The sequence below is a fragment of the Meriones unguiculatus genome, chromosome 3 (genome assembly GCF_030254825.1).
Source record: "Meriones unguiculatus strain TT.TT164.6M chromosome 3, Bangor_MerUng_6.1, whole genome shotgun sequence".
Lineage (NCBI taxonomy): Eukaryota > Metazoa > Chordata > Mammalia > Rodentia > Muridae > Meriones > Meriones unguiculatus.
Window position 1 is genome coordinate 1,896,697 of NC_083351.1, and position 25,215 is coordinate 1,921,911.

General features: G+C 55.8%; 1 protein-coding gene across 4 annotated transcripts in view; it reads right to left on the reverse strand.

Annotated features, from left to right (window-relative positions):
- Megf6 (multiple EGF like domains 6) overlaps nucleotides 1-25,215 on the reverse strand; it is an 85,757-nt gene that overhangs the window by 33,653 nt on the left and 26,889 nt on the right. The window contains exon 1 of one of the 4 annotated variants that reach the window (XM_060378948.1): nucleotides 18,475-18,669. The exons of the other annotated variants lie outside the window; for them this stretch is intronic. The gene's annotated coding sequence lies outside the window, so the exon portion shown is untranslated. Of the gene's footprint in view, nucleotides 1-18,474; nucleotides 18,670-25,215 lie in introns of those variants that run through there. 4 annotated transcript variants of the gene reach the window in all.

Consider the following 25,215-nt stretch of genomic DNA (forward strand, 5'->3'; position numbering starts at 1 on the left):
GGGGAGCTAGGGGAGGTGGAGCAGTACAAAGCCAGAATCCTAGGCATGGAGATGCTACACCAGCCCCCTCAGCCCTCAGCCCCTCAGCCCAGTGTCCCAGTCTAATCACGAGCTCCATGAAAGAAACCCGGAAAGAGTCCCCACATCCCTCAGCATGTGGAGAGAGCTGGAGAGCGGGATAGACAAGCTAGGAGGGACAGCCAGGAGCACAGACATGGGTCTACAGGAGATGCTAATTCCAAGAAGCTGCACATTCAGGCCCTTCAGCAGCTGACCTGTAGCTGCTGCTACAGGTCTGGGGCTCCGGCTGCAGCCTGCACCTTTTCTGACATGTTCTCCCAATCACAGGCTCCCTCCCTCTTCCCAGGTCCTACATAAGGATGGAAAGAGACCTGTGCCCAGCGTGCGTGGACAGGGTGCTTGGTGACCATGTGACCCCTGTTAGACCGGCATTCTGACTCTAGGCCGAGTCCCTGCACAGGGTGGACGGTCCCGGCCTTCTGGGACACTGTTGACAGCGGCCCACAGAAGAGGCAGCGCAACATCCTAAGTGGAATCTGCTCTCCTGGAAGTGAACAGCGTCTGCCTATGCGCACTGCAGACCCTGAGCACAAGGCTGTGGTAGACAGCCTTTAGGGAAGAAGAGGAGTCATGCCCCCAGAGCCCCCAGAATATAATTAGAAAGGTCACGACCCATAGTTTGACCCACTGGCTATACATGGCAGACAGAAGCCCTGGCAGGCCAGTGGCCTTGCCCAGCAATCTGGAGCCTCTGGAAGAGGCAGCCTTGCAAGCACACACTGTCCCTCCTGCCCTGTCCTGTCCGGAATCTGGAGCCCAGCCTGCCCTTTCTCCTACCTGCTAGGACATGAAAACGCAGAGCCGCCTGTCTGGGATCTGCTGCTCTATGGGAAAGCCCCTCTCTTGCCTTTTCTAAATGGCACACCTAAGAGACTCCAAGCCCCTGCCTTGGTGTGCTTCCAGACACCTCCCCAAAAAGCATGATGTAGGCAGGGCCTGGGTGGCAGGCAACTCTTACAGTAGGGCGCTGCTTGCCAGTGTTTGTCATATACCCAACCTGTCAATGGCGTCTCGAAGGTCTCAACCGCTACAGTCACTGGCTGCTGGAAGGTTGGGGCTAGCTGAATCAGACCAACATAGGATGAAGTAGCCATCTCACCTGGAGAGACAGGAAGAAGATTCTCCAGCTCAAGTCACTTCACCAGTCAGGCACCCGCTGGGCCACAGGCGCAGTCACAGGCAAAGTGACACTAACTCCTGCTTAGGGGAAACACACTCTTGACACCTTCCACTCAAGACCCTGGAAGTAGGAGACCACCCACACCCACCTGGCTTTTTGTTTGTATGTTTGGTGTGCATGAGTAAATATGAAACAATCTCCAGTCATCTGAGAAAAGGAACCTCCATTAAGAAAATGTCTCAATCAGATTGGCCTGTAGTGAAGCCTTTGATTAGGCATTTTCTTGATTATGATTTATGGGGAAGGGTTCAGCCCAGCATGGGTGGTGCTACTACTGGGCAGGTGGCACCAAAAAGCAAACACAGCTGGACACGGTGGTGCACGCCTGTAATCCCAGCACTTGATGAGGCAGAGGCAGGTAGATCTCTGTGAGTTCAAGGCCATCCTGGTCTACAAAGCAAGTTCAGGACAAGCCAAAGCTACACTGAGAAACCCTGTCTCTGAAAACCAAAAAAAAAAAGAGGAAACTCTGCAAGCCAGTGAGAAACTGTTGTATAGCAGTATCCTGCAGGGAAGCTCCTTAAGATAAAAAGTAACAACTTAAAATAGCTTCAGGAAGTCCCTGAAACTGACCAGATTCATTAGGCCCTCCCCTCTTAAGAGTAAACAAGACTGAGCTGCCTGGAGGGGGCTTAGGCCAACTGGAAAGGGACCTGCAAAGCACTCCCCGACCATTTGAGCTACAGGCTGTGCAGTGAACTCCCAGTGCACAGCTTTTGTGAACAGTCACCCGTGCTGGGGTGGACTGTTTCTGTAATGCAGCAGTCTCCCAGTCCCAGTCATTTTCTACTCCTGCAAGTAATGCCTCACCCATATTCCTGTAAGTAGCTCCTCCCCTCCCCCCCCCAAAAAAAAAAAAAAACAACCTCCTCGGTTTACCAAGTTGGAATTGGATGGCAACCATGCTTTACTCTGTGGTGGGCTCCCCATCTGGGGTGAGTATAGACATTGCCTGTGCATGTCTGCCCAAGAGGTCGTCATACAGCAGCAGCATCCCTCCACGGCCCCCGCCTCTGCTCCTGCCACACTTCCTTCAGGCATCAAGTGTGTTCTGAGAGTTGTAAGCTGAAATAAACCCTTCCCCCACCCCCAACTTGCTTTGGCATGATGTTTGTGGTAGTCTGACAGGATGTCCCCTGTAGGACTCGGACATTTGAGGTCTTGGTCCCCAGTTGGTGGCTGTTTGGAGAGAACTGGGAGGAGGGCCTTCCTGTGTATCACTGTGGGTGGGATGAGGGATTTCCAAACGTTGTCACTTCAAGTTAGCTTTCTTGGCTTCCTGTGGTAGATCTCGTTGTAAGTTCTCAGCTGCTGCTACAGCACTGTGTCTCCCTGTCTTTCCCGTGCCTGGTCTCCAGCCACACACCTGCCTACACCTCAGTTTTCTCCTCTGTAATAAGGGTGACAGTGGCAGTACCTGCCTCCTGCAGAGAAAGTGAAGGCAGAATGGGGGGGGGGTGTCAGCCTTCCGTTCTTTATTGATGCCTAAACCCTATTAAGTCAGTGGCAGGGTCCAGAGCTGGTCTCTGAAGGACCTGTCCTTCCCTATCAGTCCTAAAGATGTCGGAGGAGGCAGCCAGGCTGGCCTGAAGTAAGCCAAAGGACTCCAGCACTGGCCCTGTCCACCCGTAGCCACATGCCTGACCTCTGCCCCTGCAGTCTGGGACCACTGGTGGCCTCTCATCCACGCTCCCTCATCTACCGACTCCAGCTCGTACCCTAGCCTAAATGGGGCCATTCATCCCCATGTCCTGCATCTGTCTGGCCTCACCTAAATGGCAGCTCAGGGACCTCCAGAGCCACCCACTGTCCCAACCATCTCTCATCAGTGCCATTAAACATATCCAGACACAGGACTTTGGGGTCTGGATGCCGTTTGGGAAATGCCTTCCCAATGCAAACCCGCTGTGGCTCTGCCTGTGGAATGTCTGTGTCAGCAGCAGGGGCCACTCCCACTTCCAGGCAGCCCAGCTCTCTCACCAAGCCAGCAGCCACCAGTCTCAGGAATCCCCCCAACACTAGCATGACACCCCGAACACCACTACTTCCTTCAGAGCTAGGAGGCCCCTAACTCTAGGCAGTAGGGCAGAACAGACATCTCCCAGGGCCACACATAAGAGAGTAGGCCCTGCTCTCTGGGCCTGTCCCCCAGCCTCCTCATTGGATACCCTCTGCATGAATCCTCCCCTGAGGGCAGAGCCAATTAGGAGAGCGAATACCTAGGCACGTGCTCCGAACCCCACGAGATGTGCAGTGCCCAGGCCGCCCAGGCTGAGTGCAGAGCGCCACTGGGTGAGACATCCAGCTGCACGGGGCATGGTGTCTGAGGGTGTGCGGATCTGTGTACACCTCCTCCAGGTTCCTGGGAGCTCAGAGACACTCCAATTCCAGGCGACCAGGCTACCCTGCCACCCACCCACATTACCCACCGGGCAATATCCCATAGGACCAGCCCTCGGTGGAACTGCTTATGTCGACCCGGTGGAGGAGCAAGCAGTAGCCAGGTCCACAACAGGAGGGGGGTGGGGGTATAAAGGATAAGAGGAGGCAGAGAGCTTTAGAGATGGTCCTAAAGGGATCTAGATCGGAGGTGCTAAGCCACCCCATGGTGGAGTGAGGCACGTGGGTGAGTAAGCAATGGTGCCCCACTGTGCTTGGACCATTGCAGCATGCTCCCAAGCATGGAGAGGGCTGAAGGGGCAGTCTTCCAGCCCAGCACAGGGACAGACTGCCCAGGCCAACTGCATCTCCAGCTACAGGGAGAAGGGCAAGGAAGGGGCTTGGGATCGTCACCTTTAATTGTCAACATGACACAAACCAGAATTATTTGAGAAAAGTCTCAGTGAAAGCCTGACTGGCCTGCAGCCATGTCTGTGGTGGACTGCCTTAACAGAGTTAATCGAAGTAGGAAGACCTGGGCTGGTGTGGGAGGCACCATTTCCTACGTGAAGAGGCTAACTGCATGAGTGGAGAAACTCAGCGCAAGCGTGTGTGCATGCATGATTCCTCTCTACTCCTGACCGTGGGTGTGCTGGAACCAGCTATCTGAGGCTCCCACAGCTAGGACTTCCCTTAGGGAAGAACCATAACCTGGAGTTGTAGCTAAAATAGACCCTTTTTCCCCTAATCTGCTTTCTGCTGGGGTATCAGAGCAGCAGAAAAGAAACCAGAACACAGCTTAAACCTGTGTGGAGAAAAGGAACTGAGCCGGCCCCCCTTACCCCTGAACCTTCTCCCAGACACCACATGCACCTGCTGGCTGTTTCTGACTCTTCACCTCCAGAGGAGGTCAGTCTGTAGTCTGTAGCCAAATATAGCTTAACTTACTTCCCTAAGGAGCCCAGAGCCCACAGCATTCCTCCCAAGTCTTCTCCTACTGGGCTGTGTGGAGGTTATTTCAGGAGCAGAGTGTGCCAAGGCCCCAGCCTGGCCTCAGAGTACACAGGGTCTGGCTGTGCCTCCTGGAATCATTCTGAATTAGCCTTCTGGCAAACCCATTACCAGTCTCTGCTCCTCACCCAAGCCGAGGAAGAAAAAGGAATCCAGCTGCCTTTCCTGCCCGAAGCCATTCCTGGCAGGGCCACGTGGAAATAGGGGAGGCCCCTATCCTGACAGATGGCGGTGAGCATTTCTGACCTGTGGCCTCTTTTAGAGGCCATACATCCTAGGGAACAATGGACCACACAAAGCATCTGAGACCCCAAACCAGAATAATGCCAGGAAGAACTACAGAACCGGACCCAGAGCCACACGGGGACCTCGGGCCCTGTGTACAGTGTATGTGAACAGACCTCAGGCCACAAACATAGTGTGTGTGAATAGTTTCTCATTGGTTGTCTGGTGTCGGGTGTCTCTTCTGAGGTTATGTGACACCCAGAACTGCCTGATGGGCACCCTACCCCAGGACACATTTCCCACCCTCGGGGCAGTCAGTCATCTCTCTGAGCCCCAGGAGAGCAGTAACCACAGACAGGCCCATGGACACCTGAGTCTCACATGGCACTAGTGGAGAAGGGAAAAACTGGCTCCAGTGACTGCAGCAGCTTCCTGGGGGAGGGAGGCTGGACCTGGCCTTTCGAAGTGACGTTTTCAGGAATACTAGCTTGTCAGAGAACATAAGCAAATAGGTGAAGGTCGCCAGGCAAGGAGGAGGGAGAGGCCTGCCCACCAGGCAGTAAAGGCAGGAGACCTAGACATAGTGCCTAGCCCACAGCAGGATAGAAGGCACTGGCAGACTGTGTGTTGGGACTGGCACCTGGATGCCTCCCTGTCACCTCCATGGCCCAGCGGCCCCTCTGTTTGCTCTTCCTCCACCTGCTGGATGTTAGGGCAAAGGTCGGCAGCCAGGTCCTGGTGGGCACCTGCAGGAGGCCCCAGAGGCTGCTCTCCCACAGTACCCATAGGACTGCTAACTTGTTATGCCCAGGGTCACTGGCATACACACTGCCCAGACTCGAAGGAGCAGTCTGCACCCACGTTCTGTTCCCGCCTGCTTCTCCCTCTCAGGATCCTCTATCGATGGCGGATCTGGCTGTAATGGGTGGGGAAGCAGATCAGCAGCAGCAGCCAGAAGGCCCCTAATCTAGGGCAGAGGCTTCCAGAACCAGATCTTTTATCATCTAATGGTCATTTTCTCAACCCAGGGACCTCGCCCTGCCATGGGACACTGGTTAGGAACACGGTGGGGTGCCCGCTCTACTGTCTACTTCCTTTCCTTATATGTAGTTTGAGAATGTAGCTTCTTTTAGAGTCAGTCTCTATATCCCAAAGCTGGCCTCAAGAGCGGAGGAGGGCGGCCTTGAACTTCTCCTCCTTCATTCCCTCCCAAGTCTGAGACTATAGGTATAAACGACCATGAAATCTGTGCAGTCCTGAAGAGTGAGCCTAAGGCTTTATGTATGTTAGGCAAGTGCTCGAGCCCCAGCTAGAGACTGGGGACCCTGAGTCATGCTGCCCTAAGTCGGCACTCAGGGCCTCAAACTTAGGCCTCCTGATGCTTATGTCCAGCTCTTTCTGCAGGTCTTCCAAGAAGGGTGTTGGTGTCCCCCAGAGGCTGAGGCTTCTGTCCTGGTGTCCCCAGGGATGCGCCAGACCCCTTGACTTAGGAAAGGTGAGCAGGCTGTTGCACCATTGTCACTGGGGCTGGCAATGCGTGGACCTTAAAGGCAATTACTTTCTTGCCTTGGCCTCAAACAAGAGTTTACCTTCCAGTTTGCTCACTGGAGGAATAATCGTGAGCCAGCAATGGGAAATGAGAGCTTTCAACTCTCAGCACCTCTGATGGAGGAAGGCCCTGGCCATGGACGTCTCTGGAAAACCTGCCACTGCCCTGGAAGGATTGCATTTATACTTGGGCTTCCTTTCCATTTCCAGAAGACACTGGACTGGGAAAGCCCCACTTCTGGACCTGGCACAGAGACGGTTATGACTCTCTGGCCAGAAGGCCAGGTTCATGCCTGACTCTAGGTCCCACAGGTACGTGGCCACATCCCCCAGCCTCAAGCTCTGCCTGTGGAGCAGGCCACTCTTCTGCTGTAACTAAATTCCTCATGTGGTGTGTGATCAACAGTAGAAACTGACTGATCAGAGCATTAGATGCTAAGCCAGGACAGAGGCCAGCAGAATTAGCATCTGGTGAGGCCTGTTCCTCATAGGTGGCTCTCGGGGCTTCCTTAGAGGGTAGATGGGACCACAGGATCCCTGTAAGGCTTTCTTATAGCCACTTCCTCCTTTCATGCTACCATACTGCAGATTAAACCGAACATCCAAGTTCACGGAGGACATTGGTAACCACAAATGCCAGCCATGTGCCAGGTACTGCTAACCACAGAGATGGGGGATGAACACAAACAACACAGTTCTCATGTTCCCAAAGGCCCTGGGAGAATGGAGAGGGGCCCAGAGGGCGCAGGGTTCAGCAGAGGCTAAACACAGGGACCCTAGGTCACCACCAGCCCTGGGCTCACTGTCCCTGCTTGGGACTCCACAGCCACTACTGCTCCTGTCTAGTTTAGCTCTTTAACGGTGCATGAAGCGTGGGAGGCCTTCCCTGCACATCTGCCTCCTTGGATGGTGACATAGTGTCAGTGATGCAGCACTGACCCATGTGGCAGCTCTGAGTGCCAAGAGCATAGTGAGGTGCTTCAGTCGCCATTTTTCCAGCCACTGAGGCCAGGGTACCCCAATAAGTACAAAATCCACAGATACTAAAGACTTTGGGAAGACTCATAGCACAGCAGCGTGCAGACACTGTACAGCAGGAGGATCCGAGAAGGCTCTAGTTCTAAAGGGGCACAGTTCACAGCACCCCAGGTGTCAGGCATGAGAACTCGAGTCTGAGGTGGCGCCCTGGTCTTCCTCTGTGAACCAGCACAGCCGGCCTGGGTCAGCTGCTGTCAGCCTGTCCTAATCAGAACTGCAATTCACTTCCCACGTTCTGTCTTCTCCCTAGGGACTGAGGCAACCTGGCAGAGCTCTCAGGCAACAAAGCTGCCTTAGTGGGTGTGACAGAAACGGGACTGGAGCCATGGTGACAGCTGAGAGCTGGCGAGACAGGCTTCTTGGGAACCCTGGTCTGGGGGAGCCTCCTTGGGGACAATGACGTAGTGTCCATGAAGAGTTGGAGCCCACAAAGTCTCAAGAACATCCATGATGACTCCAGACCTTACCCTGAAGTCCCTAAAGCTGAGGGGAAGAGGGCAGCCTGGGTCAGCAGGCCGAGCCTCCCCAAGGAAGAGCTGTCCATTTCCTCAGGAAAAGCCCTGGCCAGCGCTGTCCTGGGCACAGTGGTCATGCGCTTTCCCAGTCTCCTCCTTTATCTCCTGGCAAGAGTGGGTTCACCTGGCACTCTCTTGCAGTGCCCTTCCGTTCATGGGAGAGCAGGCCTGAGACCTGAGCCAAGAAGGGCTCTCTAGCCACCCACCCGAGAGCACTAACTTCACAGACAAGACGGAATAATGCTCCCCTGTTACAGCTCACAAGAGCCTTCAAGCCACTCACTCAGTAAGGACTGGACCCATCTTATATAGATGGGAACATTTTAGACAAGAACCCGAAGCCAGAGGGCAGCAGAGGCAGGAAGCATACAACGGTAAGCTCTGGCCCTGGAGCTTGCCTGAACCTGCCAGCAGCCCCAGCCCCCAGCAGAAGGGAAGGCAAAGCCTGGCCATCTACAGACAGTGCTGGGAAGCAAGCAGAACCTCTCTGCCGTGTTCTGCCTCTGACGCTGGCCTGGGGACTGGCGGTAGGCATTTCCTCTGAATCCTCCAATGACTTAAGAGCGGGGAGTCCTAGCTATCCTGCTTTACAGACAGAGGTCCAGGTTCAGACACATGCCTCAGTGACGAAAAAGCTCAACCCTCAACAGAGACTCCTAAGCTCAAAGTGGAGACAGCTGGAGCTCTGTCTGGTCTGGGGAAATCGGCTCAGAGTGTGCCTCATGAGCGTGTAGGCCAGGCGGGTGGCCAGGCATGGCAGTGTGCGCGTGCAGTCCCAGATCCGCGAAGGGGGAGACCGGCAGGCTCCTGGCGCTCACTAGCTGCTGGCCTACTCTGTGACTTCCAGACCAGCGAGAAACCGTGTCTCCAAAAAGGTAGTGTCTAAGGGCAACACCACAGGTTGTTCACACACACACACACACACACACACACACACACACACACACACACAGAGACACACACTACACAAACCAAATGGCTGTCACTGAAGAGCCTGATCAGACTACCACGCACAGGACTATGCAGAAGGACTAGCCCAGGGCAGATCACACCCAGCAACACAGAAGCAGTGGCTAGTGTCACTCTGGCCACCCAGTCCAGCCGAGTGGACTCGATCCTGGCTCCAGCAGAGCCTCTCAGAACATGACGTACAGCAGCCTGGACCAGGTCTCAGAGCCGGGGCCAAGACACCTCGAGCCAGGCTCCCACAGCGGTACTCAGCTTTACGGTGACGATTCATCACTCGCAGTGGTTTCTGGGCTCACCCCGCTGTCAACCCTGCACACACCTCCCTGCACGAGCAAGCAAGGCCGCCCTGGCCTCCCCGGACATCTTCATTTCCTACAGCCTGTGCTCACATGCGCAGACGGCCTGCACACCACAAGCTGTGCTGCTTCATGTTTGCCAGAGGAGGCCGGGTTGGCAGGGGACACAGAAAGAACTCAGCAGGCTCCTGGCTCTCGGCAGAGGCCCCTTGGCCATGAGGTGACTTAGTACTCCAATCATTCCAAACTCGAGGAGGTGGGGCATGAACGGGGGGGGGGGGGGCTAGGACCAGGGAAGAGGCAGGAAGGGGAGAGAGGCCGATGCTGCTAGAATACAAGGTCTGAGACAATCCATGTCTGAGATACCATTTGGCCTCTGCCTAAGACTCAGTCATCCGGCCATGCCCCTGCCTCTACCCACTTCTGCCAGATGGCAAAGACGTGGTCTACCCTCAGGGACCCCAAACAGAGGCTCCATTGCCTCACAAAGAAATGCAGAATCAGCCCTGGAGCCACCGGCCTGTAATTCCAGCTACTCAGGAGGCTGAGGCAGGAAGATCCCAAGTTCAAGGCCTGCATGGGCCACAGAGTGAGGTCAAGGAGAGTGTGGGAAAGTTAGCCAGAGCCTGTCTCAAAGAAAGCTGGGGATACAGCTTCATTCTAGAGACCCTGCCTAGCAAAAGCAAGGCACAAGCTCAGCAGCTCCCGTGGATGGCCAGCTTTGGCCGTGGTCATTGTCTTTCCACCTCATACCTGGGGGTGCACAGGTACAGGCCAGTCCCCTTTGCTTGCTGGCACTGTGCCTAGCTCCCAGTGTTCATGTCCCACCTGGATGGACATCAACACAGCAGCGCAGGCTCCAGAGCACACACTACAGACTCTAGCTTCTGGGAGAAAGATAATGGGACGCACATACACAAGAGCATCTCTCTCCCAGACAGGGTGCAGATAACGGGCTGGGGAGGCAGCAGTGCTCTCTGGGGCTTCACAGGCCTTCAGGGGGTCACCCTTCTCCAGGCCTCAACACATACCTGTCTGGAACTCCACTGTAGAGCTCCCAATCCAGTTTCCTGGCCTATAAGAAATACGGGGTCAGCAGAGCCAGGGTCTGACCTACTACATCAACCCTGGGTACCAAGAAGTTCCTGCCCACCCCAAGCACCATTGCGTCTTGATGATGAGTGCTTTGGCCCACAATCTATCGTCCATGTGAGGGGCTTTGGGAATGTCTTCATGGCTAGGGTGAGCCTTCTCTGCAGGCTCTGGAGGGACTCTGAGCATGCCGCCTCACTGCCCGGCCTCAGAGAGAGCAGGTGCCCTGGGCATCTGCTTCTGTATAATCGCTGCCAGGCAGGCGTAGTCACCAGCAGGAGTGACTGCTGGGTCAGGCCAGACACAGGTCAGCCATATGGATGACTGCCACACGCTCCAGAAGGCAGCCCAAGAAATGCTGGGAATCCGCACTGCCCAACAGAGCCCTTGACATGGCTTTCTGTACACCACTGAAGAGTGGGGATTTCCGGGCCCCCAAAGCTCAGGCAAGGTGAGGCTCTGGGAGCAGTGGGAGGCACTTCAGGCCAGCCGCTTCCAGGAAGCCACGGGGCCAGGGAGCCTGATTCTTGGGTGAGAAAGAAGCCACCAGGGAAAGGGAGCTGCAGGACAGCTGGCATGCGGGGCAGGGAATAACCAACACTTGTTAAGATGAACTGGCCCACAGCAAGCTGCCCAGGGCCAGGCCTGCACCCAGACTCCCTGCCTGCTCCTTAAGCCAGCTCAGCATAACTCCGCCCTCTCAGAGGGAGATGCTTCGGGCTTATGGTGATGAGGGAGGACACCTGGGCTCTGTGACTGATTGGGAGGACACATCTAGCCCACAGAGGTCTTGGGTGCTGTGTACAGCCATGTCAGAGATATGCAAGAACAGGGGACAAGCTGCTCCCTAGAGTTGACTTACTAAGCCAGTTCAAATCATGAGCCATCTCTAACACTTGTCAGCCCAGGACCCAATTCTCTGCTCGCAGGCAGACCTGCAAGCAGAGGGCATGCATCATCGGGGATTCACTGCAGGCATGGAAACAGACATAATCATTAAACCCTTATCTGCACAACTTCCCTTTAGGCTAGACACATGGAAGTACAGGCCAAGGGCTGCCCCCCAGCTGGGGCATGACCCTTGGGTCACAGCAACATTCCCCACCTCCAACATCCTGCTGGCTGTAAGAACAAGTCAGAAAGGAGAGTGTGGAAACCCATTCTTCTAGAATGTCTCACGCAGAGCAGACACCCCCGCCTCAATGCCTCTCCAGACCCCAGCTCCTGAAGGCTAAGCCCAACTTGTAGGCAGATGGTTCACAGATGGACGGCTGAATAGCTGGAGACAGTATGACATTTAACTGAGGACATTCTGAGATACAAGACAGTGACCGCCTGATACAGAGAGCAGAGACAGGCTGTTGACCCAGGAATCCTGGCCACTCATGGCCCCAAACACTCCAAGAGGCTCAGCTGTTCAAACCAGCCCTGGGCTCAGATGTGAGGGCAGCCAGAGAATGCAGAAAAGGGAGGGGGAGCGAGGGGCTGGGGACAGCAGGGCCTCCTCATCCTCCAGCTTCCTCCCCTCCTCAGTTCTCTGTGTCTCTCCAGGATCTACTTCTGTCTGGTCTTGATTTTGCTGACAGCCTGCCAGCAACGTTGGGGCGGAGTCAGAGGGGCTGGTTCAGAGCTGGCAAGTCGCTTCCAGCCCCAGGCCTCTGACAGTCTTTGACAGGCAAGGTTCCTATCCGTGTCACCTGACGTCCACGGGGATGTGGGCCCTTCCCCCATGGGGACTTAACTCCTAGTTCCAGCTTGGGCTTGCCCCTGCTCCCACCACCCGCCTGCCCCTCCCCAGGGTGGAGTAACAGACAGGCCCTCCCTTGGCAGGTTTTCCCTCTGCAGCTGGTAGCCAGGTGGGCAGCGACAGTAAAGCCGCCCACGGTGTTGCGGCACGGGCCCTCACAGCCCCGTCGGCACTGGCACTCATCTACATCTGTGGGTGGGAAAGGCAGATACGCACGTGGCTATGGAAAACTCCGTGTCCTCAACGGGTGGACAGACCCAGAGCCACGGTGCCAGGCCCCCACCTCCCCCAGGTACCCAGGGAAGCGGCTCTGCTAGCACCTAGTGCCACAGGTCTGCAGGGCACTATCTGAGCAGCTCGTGGAAGGGGACCCGACCACCAGGAGCAGCTACAGCCAGTGGTGTTGGCCCCAGAGTGTCCTATGTGCTCCAGGTGGAAAGAAACCAGCCTCCCTTTGCTCCGAAGCTAAAGGACCCACGGGATCCCTCGTCACAGCTGCTAGGACCTCGCCAATGGGTTCAACACCCAGGTCCCACCCACTATGACAGCTCTGGTCTCCCTTTATGCTCTTGCAATCAGATGGAGCGGTGTCAGGTGAGGGAGGGCAGTGAGCTCAGAGCTGAGCTACTGGACCCGCACTGCCAGGGTCTGAGCCCACAGCTCCTTTTCCTCCCATCAGCTGTCATGGGCACGGATGATCATCCTGAACAGGCATCTGGCCAGCTGAGATGGAGGACTCCTAACCTGGGTTCAGTCTTACGTAGGAGAAACAGTGAGCTTCCACTGCCCCCCGATCTGGCCAGCCCGGGCCTGGAGGGGCCTCTCGACTGTGCAGACCATCAGGTAGTGCCTCTGTCCACCTGCCTGGCCAAACTGCCTCATCTGTGCGCAGGGAGGCTGACCCTCCAGTGTCCCCAGATGATAGCAGCCAAAGGCTGAGTGAGGCTCTCCTCTGCAGCCCCAAGGCAGGCTCAGGGCAAGGAGTACCCTACCACGTCACAGGCAACACGGATAAGCCTTCATTCCACCTGCCATGTACTACTGCCAGGAGGAAGCCAGACCCATGTCAGCTGTACACAGGAAGTACACAGAACTGGGTGTGGGCACTCTCAGGCCTGGCTGGCCCAAAGTGTGCCCAGTTGGCCCAGTATCTCTCTACATCTCAGGAGCACCCCTAGAGGAACCTCCTGCAGCTAAGCTAAGGGCCTCAGAGATGCCAGCAGTCGCATGAGAACGGTGGTGGCCAAAGGACACTGGCCAGCCGCCTCTGGACTTGGAGCACAGCCGGCAGCCTAGCCCTGCAAAGCCAACAGTGGGACTTTCCAAGAATTCCTGAAGGGTTACAGAGTCTCAGCAGAGGTCATAGCTGAGTGCCCAGGGTCACCTGTCTGCAGGCCTGAGGAGACAGCACGAAAGCCAGGCTGGCAAGCCACAGTTTGAGGCTCAGCACAGCTTAAGCCTGTCCTGTCACTCAGTCCACTGTGTGGGAAGCTGGAGACAGCCAGGGGAACTTGAACATCAGGGTCATAGACCAAGGCTCTCTCATAATATCGTATAGGGCCTGGATCCGGGTCAGGAACCCTCACAAGACCGTAACCTGGGCAAGTGAGCAGCAGAGTGAGAGTGCCTGCTGAAGCTTCCCCGGTCTACAGGAAAAGCCCCGAGCTGGGCCACAGTGCCAACCTGGGCAAGTGAGCACCAGAGTGAGAATGCCTACTGAAGCTTCCCCGGTCTACAGGAAAAGCCCCGAGCTGGGCCACAGTGCCAACCTGGGCAAGTGAGCACCAGAGTGAGAATGCCTACTGAAGCTTCCCCGGTCTACAGGAAAGCCCTGAGCTGGGGCACAGTGCCAACCTGGGCAAGTGAGCAGCAGAGTGAGAATGCCTACTGAAGCTTCCCCGGTCTACAGGAAAAGCCCTGAGCTGGGCCACAGTGCCAGGATAGGCACTTGCTGCCCTGTCACCACAGCAGCTTCTAGCTGCCACCACCCCACCCTGTCCTCAGCACCTCTGAGTAGCTTTCTTCGCTCCTGTGCTAGCCTGGGCCCTGCTGAGTCCCCCCCCCCCATCCTGAGCACCCCGAGGAGCTTTCTTTACTCCTTCCTGGGCTAGCCTGGGCCCTGCTGAGCCCCTACAACCCTATCACTGCATTGGGAGTTATCCACACCTGGATATGTAAACCTTGGAGAAGGTCTCATTCCCACCCATCTCAGGGTTCCTGTCTCCAGCCCAGGCCCACAGGGGTGATGAGAAATAGCAAATGCTACATAAAGTCCACACGTAAGAGCTCCAGGACTGTCAGGTAGTGGTGGTACACACCCTTGATCCCAGCACTCAGGAAGCAGAGGCCAGAGGGATCTCTGTGACTTCAAGGTGAGTATGGTCTACAGAGCTAGTTCCAGGACAGCCTGGAACCAGAAACAAGATAAAGAAAAACCAAAACACCCAAAAAACAAGAACTCCTGGACAGAAGTCGGAGTACTCACCCCTACTCTTCTTCCCACCCCGTAGCAATGTTTATCACAACCAGGAACCAGGCAGAGCGGGTAGGCCCCTGGCTGAGCACCCTCCTATGCACTTGGCCAGGGCCAGTTGGCCATCTGGGCAGTAATGAAACTTTTAAGAGGCGGGGCTGGCCAAGGAAGGTCTACATGCTACGTTTCAGGTACAGACCCCATCATGCTGTGTAAATGGCCCTCCCTGCATGCCCGGCGAGGTCCCTCCTGTGCTCAGAGCACCTGGGAGCATGTCCTGTTTACCACCCGCTCCTGGGAGCACCGGCCTGCAAAGGCAAGACTTCAATGCTTGGGTAGGAGTCCTCATGAAACCCTCTCAAGTCAGCACAGCTGGGAAGCTGTGATGCTGGCATTCACGGTGGCATGAAGCCAGAACTCTCACGGCGGACTCCACTGCAGCCAGCCCAGAGGCCCACTAGGAAGCTGCCCTTGAAAATCTCGGCTGGCATCACCCGATCCCGATGTTGAGGGTTGAGGACCGCCACTTCAAGACAATATATGCACCCGTCAATGCCTTTAAAAGTCCCCTAGGCCTTGGCACTCCTGAGTCCCCTCAAGGCTCAAGGATGTCCCCACAGGTCATAAGGATGCCCCTCCAAAAATGGCTCACTAAGAAATCTCCACAGCACTGGAGAGATGGCTCAGAGGTAAGGAGTCTGCTCTTCCAGAGGTCTTCAGTTCAATTCCCATCAACATGGTGGCTCACAACCATCTACAATAAGATCTGGTGCTCTCTTCTGGCATGCAGGTGTACATGCAGATAGAATAGTGTATACATTAAAAAAAAACAACAACAAATCTTTAAAAAAAAAGCTACCTCCACACTCACTAGAACACCCCCATGGCTTAGTGGGATGCCCTCACTGTTCATTGAGCTGCACCAACAGCCCACTAGGACACCCCCCAGGGAATGTCTCCACGCCTCCTGCAATGTCCCCATGTCAATGTCGTCCTCAGAGCAGCTCCCTAAGGGTCCCTAGGTCGTGAGAAGTGACCACACACTGTGGCATTCTGTTAGTGTGAGACAATCACAACAGAAAATAGACGACAAGCTGGCACTGGGAATGACCCGACGACAGACGAGACCGTCTCCACCAAGGTGACAAACACACTGTAGGGATAAGTGATGGTCTCAGAGCACCAGGAACACGCCTCCAAAGCCTGGTTTTCATAGCGTGAAGTCCACCTCAATTTAAACAGAGAAGGAAATGATCTTCATACTAGGCGTGCCCTCCTGCTTCACGGATTCTGATACAAACGTGAAAATGGGGCCTGGTCCCCTCTGCAGTTCAGGCCTCAGTACACAGACTCCACGAATGAGTACCGAGTCACTAAGATACCTTGGCATCTTGGGGCTCAGCCTGAAAAGGCTGGCGCAGTCTTACCTGCTTATCCATCAGTGTGAGGGGCTAATGGGTACGTCGGTGGGCGTGTCTGGTTGGCTGCCAGGACCTGAGGGTCCACCCAGGACCTCAGGTGCGACCCAGATGAGGAAGGATGCAGCACTGTCACACACAGCAGCTCCACCATGCAGAGCCAGGGCTGTGGCAGGTGCCCGACAGACTCAGTCCTGCCAGACCTCGGCACAGCCCCCTAACCATGTGGCTTTTGTAGGGTCCACTGCAGAGGCCAGAGCATGTTTCCAGGAAGCACAAAGCACAGACAAACAGCCAGAGCAGACTCCAGGGACAGACTGCAAGCTTGGCACACTTGGCCATCATTAATCATCCAGGACGGAGATTGGAGATGACAGGGCCACAGGGACCAGCAGGAGGTGTGATGTGCAGGGAACTTTCTCCCCCTGGAGAAGCAGTTCTTAGCAAAACACTAACAACAGTGCAAGCCCAGAGCCTGAGCTGGTCATATCCACACATGCCTCAGCCCCCAATGGCAGCTGTTGATAGATGGGCCCTGGCAGGTCAGCTTGGGATCCTGCCCCAGGGATGGATGACCCTGATGCCCAGCCTTGCTCTCCTCCTGTCAAGGCTGGCTTCAGCTTGTAGTTGTAGGCCAGAAGGGCCTTCTGCAAACAGCCCACAAGGACAGGAGACTCCTTCCCCATGCGTCCTCCTGCCCCACAGAGTGAAGGCAACTTCCACACAGAGCCCTGAGTAAGCGACCAAGGACCGCTCAGGGGAGTTGGGTGGGGCAGAGGCCAGACACTGAGGAGAAGCAGCCATGTGGAGACAGTGGTCCTCCCCTCTGTATGAAGTGTGCCATATCACACTTCGCATAGATATGGACGCCAAGAACCAACTGCTGGGGCAGGCAACACGCCACCAGTCTGCACTGGGCTCCAGGCTGGACATCACCACCAGGCCACAACCCAGGAACCTTTCTCTGCAGCAGCAGTACTGTGGCTCCATCCTGGGCACCCCACTTTACCACACAGCCTCCTTAGCACCCCTCCCCCAGCCATAGGCAGGGTGAATCCAAGCCTGGCCACAGTGGTTCCTATGACCGTGGCTTCGTCTGCCCCTCCCCCACCCAGGCAGCTGCCTTTTCCAGGTTCTGAGATTACAACTAGTGAGCATTAAAGCACCTGGGGCCAGGCCTGATGGACCTGGAGGATGGACCTGACAGGGGCCAGAATAGTGCCCAGAGAGAGCAGGGGAACCTGCAATGGCCCAAGAGACTCGAGAGAAAATGAGAGTCACAGTCTGGGAGAGTAGCCTGATGGACAGGCAATCTGCCTCACCCATCTTGCCCTGCTCCTCGATACCCCACAGCTACTGGGCACCCCAAACCAGGCAGCATGCAAGAGTCCTCCAGCCCAGCAAAGCTGCTTCGCTTAAGGCCCTGATGGTGGATGGAGCCTAAGCCCAAGCCTTCCGCACAGCTGAGGTTTGGCCCAAGGACTGGTACCCAGCCAGCCTCAAGAACTAGCAGCAAGGTCCAACTAGCTGACATGCTGAGCTAGAGGGCACAGTCCCCTTCCAAAGGTGAGGGAAGGCCCACGTGGCCCCCACTGGACTCCCAGGGTCACTAGCCCTCCTACCTTGAACAAGGGACTCATAGCCTACAGGATCTTCCTGTGTAGGCCTCGGCCTGCCCTTGGCTACTCAAACCCAAGCCCGTAGGTGACCTGCTGGCCTCACAACTTGGCTCTTGACATCTCAATACAGCCTTTCTAGAGCTATTCCAAAGGAGAAGAGAGGAGGGCTCAGCCAGAGGATACCACCCTGACTCGCCAACACACACACACACACACACACACACACACACACACACACCACACACACACACATATACACACACACACCACACACACACACCACACACACACACACATACACACACACACACACACATATATACACACACACACATGCCACACACCACACACACACACACCGCGGCCTGAGAGGAAGAGCCTCCCAGACCAGGAGGTACAGCGCATGGGCTAGGACACCCAAAAGGCTTGCCCACACCTACTGGATAGGGGAGACAGCCAGGGCCTCAACTCGTGGACCTGTGGGGACAGTTACATCTGATCCTGTCTGCCCGCCTGAAGCCTTGGGCTGTCTGTCAGGAGCCAGGATTTATGAGGCCCTGCCTGCTCATGAGGCTAATAATCCCCTCTTCCTATAGCCAGGTGTCACCCAGACAGGCCGGGACTGCTCCCTTAGTCTCAGCCAAGAGCTGATGCAAACCAGCTGGACTAGAGTCAGCTACCCAGAGCTCCAGAGGAAAGGCAAGGAGCTGCAGGCACAGGGGGCTCCAGAAAGAGCCCTGAGCCTGGGAGGCCCAGAAAGACACCCCCCTCAGAGGTGTGGGCAGCCTCTCACTTTCCTGTGCCAGACTGAGAGACAAGCCCAGGGACCCCCCCCCAACTCCAGGAGTCTGGTCTGAGCGGGATACACTGGCCTCTTTCCTACCTCTGCAGGAATGTTCCCTCCTAGGAATCTTCCACCTGAGCCTGGATGGCCCCCCTTCCCTCAAGGCAGCGGGACAATTGGGAGCCCCTGTGTGAGCTTGCTCTGCAGCACTGACATGCCCGCTCAGCGCTCCAGGCTGACTAAGCTCAGGGGGTGTTGCTTGGGTGGGGCTGAGCGCCCACGTGGTCCCCACCCCCATCCTTCCCCAGGAAGCTACCATGCTCCCTTCCTAAGCACCCTGCCAAACGCTCTGGCAGGTGTCTGGCCTCAGGGACAGGGAAACGGATCTCTTTAGGAAGACAGTGGGGATCTGTGCCAGCTCTGGGGATGACAGTGACTGGGGGTTAGCAGTGCTGCTCGGCTGCTGACAAGATACGGCTGCTGTCAGCGGTGGCCATCTGTGGAAGGTGAGGTGTGGTCTGGAGAGTCAGTCCAGCCAGGTTGGAAGGGAAATGCAGGCTCAAAGTTGCCTGGCAAACGTCAGTGGACAGAGCTGAGGCAGCCTAGGGCCCAGCCTGGACTACAGGTTGATACTTATCCACCTGGGGTCAGGTGGGAGCTTCAAGGTACCCCGGAGTTAGAGAGGTGGTCCCTGCTGCCATTGTCACCAAGGACCACCCAATGGTGGCCAGGGGCGCCTCTGTGCTTAAGAGCACTGGCTACTCTTACGAGGACCCACGTTTGGTCCTAGCACCCATGTGGTCTGTAACTCTAGTTCAAGGGAACACAACACCTTCTACCCGCCACAGGCGCCAGGCAGACATTCGGTGCACAAACATATACGCAGGCAAAATGCTCATATCAACAAAATGTAAATCTTTTTTCAAAATATCTCTAACCAAGTAGCATAAACAATGATTCTGTTCTCTCTCAGCTCTAACAGTCAAGGAGCCTACAGCCTATCACGAAGTCAAACTGGGCCTTGGGCAAGGGGGCCATGCTTCCTCTAGAGTCTCAGGCAGGAGCTCCCCAGCCCCCATCCTCCCCCACATCATTCTAGCCTCTGCCTCCAAGGCCACATCACTTCTCTACCATGACTAATCCCCATCCCTCCAAGGGGGAACCTTGTCCTCACACAGATCCCTTGGGTAATCCTGGCCTGTTTCTCCCTCTCAAGACTATGAACTTGATCAGATCTTTTCCAAACCCATCCTAAATCCAGGGCTCTGACATCGCTGAGGGATACTAAGCATCAGGCTTAGGAACTATTGGTCCATACCACTTGTTCGTGCTTCCTCCGAGCACAGATAGGAGAGGCAGAGCCCTAGGATACCTTTTCCTTCCTACTCCCTCAAAAGCAGGAGGGACCAAGAGCCACCTCTCAGAACTATAGTCAAGGCACAGCAATGGGACACCTACCCAGGGATACTCAGAAGAGATCGCCTACCTGATTGGCCAGCCACCAAACCATCCTCAGAATGTCCCAAAGCCGCCCCAGGACCTGTGCAAGCATCCACTGTGGTTCCCTGAAGCCAAGGCCAACTGCTTCTACCCTCATGAAGGTCAGAGCTGAGAGGGGCTCACTGTCCTGGACACCGGAAACCCCCACTTGGCAGGCCCAAGTGGCCTCTTGAACCTTAGGCATGTCACACTAAGGATGGGTGCTTTGTCAGCTACTTAGAAGCTGGGCATGGGTCCCCTGGGTACCAGGCTTGACCTCCAGTGGGACTAAGGTGACCCCCAAACCTCTGTGGTCCTTCACTTCACCTTAGATGCAGGAGCACAGAACAAGAAGACCTAGATGGACCACTAGAATAAATCTACAGATCAAATCAGGAGCCACAGCCCCAGGGTCCTATGTAACCCAGGCCCAAGACAGCCAGAAGCATGGCTCATCATCACACCTGGTTACCAGGGGACCTGGGAAGCATGGCCAGCTCCAAGAGCTGAGTCTCCTAGGAAAAGTTGGGACCCACAAGGGCTCACTAGAACCTTCACAGCACTCCGGCTCTCGGGCCACATGCCTGCCTTGGCATCTGACATGTACCACAGCTCTCCCTGGGGTGGCAGCCAAAGCCATATGCTGAGTGACCCTCTGAAGTGTCTGCTACATGGAGTGACAGGAGCAGGACCAACCTCCCTGTGCCTCTGTCAAGGAGACAGCTGTGCACGCGCTGCCCACAGGAAAATGGACTCAGAGCGTGCCCATCACCACCTAGGGCAGACTCTGGCCTAGCCACCCCAGGTGTGCTGACAGCACAGCAGCCCTCTAGCATTGACCCACAGTCCTAGACCCAGCCGGGGCAAAGTGTTAGCCAGCAGCAGCCCCTCTCCACTGCAGGCCAGTCCCAGCCTATCACTGGGTGACCCAGATGTGTCTACAGGCTCAGAGCCCCTGCTCTGCCTCTCCCACGTAACCAAGAGCCTTATGTAAGGCCCATAACCTTGTTCCCCGAGGTCCCTGGGGGCAGGAAGTGCCACTCTGGTTTTATGAAGCACATACAGTAACTGCTACAGCCAAGACTTCACAGGACGGAACTCGGCGTTCTGTTACCTCTCCCAGAGCTGGAGCATTCACAGAGGTGGAGGAGGGTCCTGCAAACAGCCTACACAGCTGCCACCCCCACCCCATCCCACATTAGACTCCTGTCTGCTGCTCCAGCAGTGAAGGGCAGCCCACTGGCCCTGGAGCAGCCTCTGGGTCCAGCAAGGGACACTCAGCAATGGCCTGAAGACAGCTCTGACCAAGCAAGCCTTCATCCTGCACTGGATGCTTGGGTCCCATGCCAGACACAAAGGACAGTTCTGGCAGGCAGGAGGCCCCAGCCAAACTGTGGATGGGCAGGTAGCTGAGCACAGGGCTCCAAAAATGTAAATGTTCTGGGCTTGCGAGGGGAGGCTACAATTACTCTCCTTGTTCTAGTTCCCAGTGCTTAGTTACTGAGTTGCTGGCCCCCAAGATGCTTGCCTCCCATCCCTAAGGTTTATAACCGTGTCCCTGCATCATCACAGCTGGGCTGCTACAACAAGTGAAGCTGCTGAACAGACTACCCTCGGGGGGTGTCCGATGCAACCGTGAGGCTCCTGTAAACGGGGCAGGAGGTGGGAGATGAGCTTAGAGCCAGGTGTTGGACCCTGGGCTTGAGGGTGGACAAAGGGACCACAAATCAACATACATGGGACCCTGGGAAGCCGCTCAAGGCCAGGGTGTAATTTCTCCAAAGCCTCCAGAAGAAGGCTGACTCTTGGACTCAGTGAGGGAATCTGTGCCATAGAACTGAGAGGTAAATATAAATCTTCAAACCTCCCCCTGTGCCCAGTCTGAACGGTAAACAGAAACACTGACACTGTCACTAAGCATTGATTGTCTTTAAAAGGGAAAACCAAGCCAGCAATGGCGCAGCCTCGTCCTGAGAGCCAGGCTGCAGCTTGCCCTTGGCTCTCAGGCCCGGGGAGGCCCAGCAGAGCCGCTGTTGTAGCAAGCCTGGCTTCCGTCACCCTGCATACCTTCCTGGGTGGTTATCTCTGTTCAGGAGTGCTGCCAGCCTGGGGCAGCTACAACATTCCAGACTGATTCCCACCGGACCCCGCCCTAGCTTGCCACAAACTAGTGGGAGAAGGAGGAGCCCCCCTCCCTCCCACTCAGCCCTCCAGAGCAAGCCCCGGGAGGCCTGGCCTCACGAGAGCAAGGTGGGATAAGCAAGGAACCACGGGAAGGGACCTGGGTAGTGCAGCCAAAGGGAAGGGCCCAAAGAAGCACATCCGGGAAGGTTTTCAGGATGGAGCATCCTTGGGCCAGAAGCATTCGGAAAAAAAACAGCTCAGGCAGGTGTCCCAACACAGGGCACCGCCCCAGGAAGATCCAACAACCACGTCTGTGTAAATGTGCCCATGAGCAGATGCCGTGGCATGCGTGTGCCTTCTACTCTCTCAGAAACAGGCCAGCCAGCGCACCATCTAAAAGTGTCAGAAAGAACCCTTTCGCCTGGGAAGTGTTTCTATCACGTGACTGGGCCCCTTCCCTAAGTGCTGGTTGTGACAGGTGGAGCCACATTTGCTATGAGATCCTCTGATTTAGTCCTGAGGTACTGTGGGAACAGGAGCTGTGCGTGTAACCTCACTGCACAGCAACCCAGCTCTCCAGGACCACGCCACTGGTGGTAGCGGCAGCCTGCTCAGCTTCCCGCCTCTGCCCTGAGCCTGAGCAGGAGACAGTCCTTTCCCGGCACCTCGGAGGAGCCCTCACCACTGCTCCCACCCCTGAGGTGAGAACTTATCTCATTGTGCAATGGTGATACCCAACAGAAGGAACGCATTGCACCGTAGTAGCGTGTGTACACAAGGCAGATGCCCAGTCTGTCCTCAAAATCAGCCTCAGAGCACTGAGGAGCCACTTGAGAACGCTGCCTGCCCTGGCTGGCTGGGCAGTACATGGCCAGCCTCACATCAGCACCACTGCGTGCTCAGCTACAAGCGCAGCAGCCTGGGAAGCCTGGAGACAGCAGAAACCAAAGCAGTCTAGTCCATCCTCAGAGAACACAAGCAACAAGCAGCAGGAAAAGGGCCCTTCACACATGTGCGGTGGGCGCTTTCAGAGGACCAGAGTTCAAGTCCCAGCACCTACAGTGAGTGACTCCAGCTCCAGAAAGAACCAATGACTGTGTGTGTACGCCACAACATACACGGAAGTCAGAGGACAGCTCAGGGTTAGAGTTGAGAATCTGCTCTTTCTAGCTCTGTGGATCTAGGGATAGGATTCAGGACGCGTGGACAAGAGTCGTCACCCAGTGAGCCATCTGGATGGTCCTGCTCTGCCTTCCTTCCCTTCTCCCTCCCTTCCCACCCAGAGCCCTTAATGTTCTCTTCTCCTGCTACCCATGATTCTTTCATCTTTAAAAGTCGTTATTATTGTATGTGTATGGCTATTCGTTGCATGCATGTTTGTACAGCACATGTGTGCCTGGGGCCCACAGAGACCAGAGATTATGCTGGACACTCTGGAGTTGGAATTACCATGTGGATGCCGCGAACTGAACCTGGGTCCTCCGAAGAGCAGCTGGTGGTGCTGTTAGCTGCTGAGCCATCTCTCCAGCTCAGCTCCTTCCTTATTAAATGCACTGGAGTGCATTTGTGCAGAGCGTGGCAGACCACTGTGACCCCCAGCTCACGGCCCACATCAGAACTCACACTGGCTGTTGCACATTCCAGGGTTTCAACACACACAGTGACACAGGTCTTCCACTGAGGTAACGAAGCATATTTTCACTGCCTCCACATGTCCTGTGTCTCCTCCCCCTCTCTCCCTAGTCCCTGGAAATCTTCAACTTTTCACATTACCTCTTATTTCATGTGTGGAGAGAGAGAGTACTCATGTCACAGTGCTCTCGTGGAGGGCAGAGGGCAGCTTGCAGGACTCCGTCTCTCCTTCCAGCATGTGCTCCTGGGGATGGAACTCGGGTTGTCACCTGCACACACTCTGGCTGTTTTAGCTTCTTCCCCTTCCAGAATGTCAGAAGTTATTAGCACCAACATGTAGCCAGCTAAGGTCAGTTCACTTGAATGAACCAGGCCCAGTTGATGAGCTGGGCTTAAAGATACTTTCCAACAGGAAGCTGGAGATGGAAGTAAGACTGGGAGCCAAAACAGACACATAGAGACGGGCACACAGACACACTTACACACACATCTCACACGCACACACACCATGGCCTCCAGAGCAACTCGGAGACAAGACACAATGACCCAGAAATAGCAGGAAAGCCCCCCTCCTCTGCCTGACCATCCAAGGTCATTAGTAACCTATTTGGAAAAGTCACAGCCCCCCCCCCCTGCGACTACAGAACAGCTGGACAACAGCTCTGGTTGAGACAGGGAGGAGGCTCCTCCACAGCTGGCCTCGCTCCCTGAGCCCCTGTGCCCTCAGACAATGCCTGTCCACAGTTGCCGGGTCCCTGGAAGGTAGGACAAAGCACCAGGCCTTGTGCTCTACCCTTAGGCCAGACACAGAGGTGGCCCTGGGGGGCCGCTGGAAGGGAAGGCCTTGCCCGGCAGGAGAGGCAAACTTCACAGTAAGGATGTGTGCAGCAGGGAACACACTGGCTCTGGCCACAGGACTCGGAGGGAGCATGCACCTGCCAGCTTAATGTGGAGGACAGTGGAGGAGGACCACACTGTTCCCTAATGGAACCTGAGAGCCGAGGCCCAGGGTGAGTGAGGAGGGAAAGACACCACAAAAAGTCAGACACATGGGTGACAAGATGGGACAGGACCCAAAGGCCCCACACAATCACTGAGACAGCCAGGAAGTGGAGCCACCAGACAGGGCCAGAAAGACTCCCGCTTCCTCCCACCTTCAGCCCCACAACCAAAAGCCACCAAGTACCAACAAGAGGCTCTTCATCGCACTGACGCCTCACGGCCAGGTGACAAATGGCCACTCAGATGAGGCTGGCATAGGGCACAGCTGTGCTCTACACAGTGCACAGGGTAGAAAATCTCCCCGAGTGCCCAGGGAGGAAATGGTCCCCGCCAAACTGCTGCAGCTGCAGAGCCATGACCAAAACCAGGGGAACGCACCGGCCTCCCCACAGACCCTCCCTCCCCCACTCGCTCCCCCTGAGAGCTGTCAGGTTCTCTCTGTTTATATACACCAGCATCCAAAAGTGTAGGAATGGGCTTTGAATTTTTTCACTCTTTTTCCATTTGTTTCCCAGAAAACAAGACAAGATGTAAAAGGCTCAGAAGAAGCCAAGAACATTCCTCAGAACCCCCAAATGTCCAGGTCTTCACTCCCCGCCATGG